This window comes from Triticum urartu, chromosome 7A (genome assembly GCF_056163025.1).
Source record: "Triticum urartu cultivar PI428250 chromosome 7A, HENAU_Tu73, whole genome shotgun sequence".
NCBI classification, from domain to species: domain Eukaryota; kingdom Viridiplantae; phylum Streptophyta; class Magnoliopsida; order Poales; family Poaceae; genus Triticum; species Triticum urartu.
In genome coordinates, this window is record NC_141879.1 from 714,385,083 (window position 1) to 714,388,194 (window position 3,112).

The window sequence follows — 3,112 nt, forward strand, 5'->3', positions numbered from 1 at the left end:
GTCAGATCGGTGCGTGACCTGGAGAAGGCCCATGCAAGAGCGAGCGATGCAGGCAGGGCCACGTAGCAGCGCAACTTGGGCCTTGGCCCAGGCGGGGCTCCGCCCATGAGGGAGCGACGGCGGACCAGGGGAGCAAATGTTTGACCGCACGTCTACAGCAGCTCCCAGGTGACTAACCCACTTCGCTGGGTCTCTAGCTAGGTCAAACTGCCCACGCATTTCATGCGGCTACGTGCGCCCGCACGCCCTGCATGGCAGGGGTGCGGTTGTACTCTCTCTCTCTCTCCCTCTCTGTACTCTTTCGATATAAGCCCATCGAGGCCAACGTAAAGTGTGTGGGAGAGATATACAACTCAACTTGGTATCAGACACCTTCGATCCTTCTTCTTCGTTTCTACTTCCGCCATGGATCGACTCCTTCGTCGCTCCCGCTCTGCCGACCTCGAGTCTGCCTACGTCTCTCGCTCCGTCCGGCATCTCTTCGCCACGGACCCAGTCGCCGTGAACCCCGCTGCACCGGTCGCGGCCCCCATCGCCGTGCCCATCGTGGTCACCGTGGCCTCCGTTGCGACTCTCGCGGCCTCCGTTGCGGCTCCCGCGGCCCCCGCTCCAAGCCTCGCGCCCGTGGTCGTCCGTGGCAAGGAGCCCATCCCCGAGGCTGCCCCTCCTTCCTCGTCGACGGCGGCCCCCGGCCTCCACCTCGCCGCGTCTTCTTCTGCTTCACCCGCCGCGACTCAACTTCGCCTAGCCGCGAGTGTTTCGGTCCTGCACCTCGACAACGCCACGCTCCCCCACCTGGCCCCGCCGGACGTCGGCTCGTCCTCCTCCGTCGGCCTCCCAATATCCATCGCGCATCACTTTCAATCCCGGCTGGAGTTGGAATCTGGTAACTACACCAAGTGGCGCAAACTCTTTTACTGCATCTGTCATCGCCACAACGTGCAGACCCATCTCGACGAGCCTGCTGCGCCACTTCGCGAGAGCGCGGCTTGGCGCAACGACGACCTCACGGTCGTTCTGTGGTTCCATGGGGTTGTCGCCGACGAGCTCCTGGACGTCGTCGCCTCGCCGGAGAGCACCGCGTTCGACATCTGGTCCGAGCTGCACCTGCTGTTCCGCGACAACCAAGCGGGGCGTGCGCGTCATCCTCGGCGCGGAGTTTCGCAACCTGGTCCAGGGGGACGTGTCCATCGCTGAGTACTATCGGCGGCTTAAGTCCCTCGCCAACGAGCTCGGGGACGTCGGCAACCACATCACCGATCGGGCCCTGACTCTCCAGCTGATCTGCGGGCTCTCCCGCAAAATTCAGATCATGGCGACGCTCCTTCCGATGCAGACGTTGTTTCCCTCGTTTGTGCAGGCGCGCTCGCTGCTCCTCATGGAGGAAATCACGGCCAATGAGTGTGCTCGCCTCGACGGCCGCCCCGAGGCCACTGCCATCGCCCTCACCAACGCCGGTGGCGCAAACTCCTCCACCGACCGGGCTCCCTCGGGCTCCTCTGCGGACCGGGGCTCCTCCGCAGACAAGGGAAAAGGGGGCGCTGCCTCCCCGACCGGCGACCCAGGCTCTCGCGGGCGTGGGCGTGGCCGCGGAGATGGCCGTGGGCGCAGCTCGTCCTCCTCTGCTGGTTCCTCGACCGGGCGCTGCGCTGCTACACCAAACCAGGCCCGCCGCTCTCTGGCTTCTTCGCCCCGTACGGCACCATGCTCCCCGGCCCGACCCCGCCTCATCCTACATGGGCTGCGCCGAACGCCGCGGGTGTTCTCGGCCCACGCCCGCCGCCACCACACCTGGCTTATCCGGTGGCCGCTGCGCCGCCGAACGTGCGGGCCTTCATGGGAGCAGTACAACCAGCTCTACACAGCTCTTCAGAACCTGTCCATGCAGCACAACTCGGGCGCAATACGCGGCGAGGTCCTAGTTCGGCTGGCTCGTGCGTGCATGCTGGAGTTGTGTGCAGCAGATTGACACGAGTTTTTTGTTGAGAAAAAAAGGTCAGATAATGCAGGCCATCTTATCAATTGGATGTGTCCCAGAAAACAAATAAAAAAGGATGGGAGTATAGACCCAGGCGTCATGTGATGATGGAGTTCTCTCTTTGGTACGTGTACGCATGCTGGACATCTATAAGGCTCTATGTTTGGCTCTTTGTTTTGGGCATGAATTGAATACAGGATGGAAGCAGGATTATGACGCGGAGCCGCAAATTCACAGGTGATTGATGGAGTTGGCAGGTTATGCTATATATTCAAGTGTTGCACCAGATATGCAGGAAGTATACTTGAAGCGGTAGCAGGAAGCCAAGTTGATCAAGATGAAGTGCATGCGGCCGGAGAAGGCAACATGTGTATAAGACTCGAAGGAGTCTGGAGTGCGTTGTGGCAAGATCATGCATACACAGGGCATTAAGTAAGGCATGGAGATGTGTAGGGCGGACACGACGCAGGGTGGAGCATGGTTGCAGTCGGATAATTTCGGCTGGGTCGGACTGGACAGTCTGATGGATCGACATGGATGTCGGTTGAGCAGGAGACGGCGATGATTTTAGCGACAACGACACAGGAGCGTGATACTGATGGTGGCCGACTTCTGGGGCATGGAAATACATGGTGCATGCCCGAGGGCTTGTGCGGTTTCGACAAGACTATGGCGCAGGGTTAATTCAAGGCACTGTACACATGATAGCTTGAAGTCGACAGAGCGCGGGGTTGCACGGCCAACTACATAGAGTCATGTTGAAGGCGGAGCTGGAGTTTGATGGACGACTTCACTCTGTGCTGATGGAGGGGCTACGGCGTAAATGCATGGAGAGTCGAAGCCTATTTCAGTGGGATAGCGAGAGACACGTGGATCGGATTGGGTACCAATGGTCTGATGGAGACGTGATACTCGACATCGATCGGTGATGATCGGTGGTTCTCTGCAGTGGGGGTTGAGTGATGTGGGTTCGCGACCTTGGGAGACTCAGCACGGTGATAGCGGCGAGGCGTGCGGTAAGTATGGGACACAGCAATAGGCCAAGGCACTGGTGGTCAGATATGTTGTTAGACAGAGTGTGCAGGGGTGCTGAAGCAGTGTTGACGAGTACCAGATTCAAGTTGGTGACTGGGT

General features: G+C 59.8%; 1 pseudogene; it reads left to right on the forward strand.

Annotated features, from left to right (window-relative positions):
• Positions 1-251: 251 nt before the first annotated feature.
• LOC147962064 (uncharacterized) lies at positions 252-2,219 on the forward strand (annotated as a pseudogene).
• The last annotated feature ends 893 nt before the right edge of the window (positions 2,220-3,112 follow it).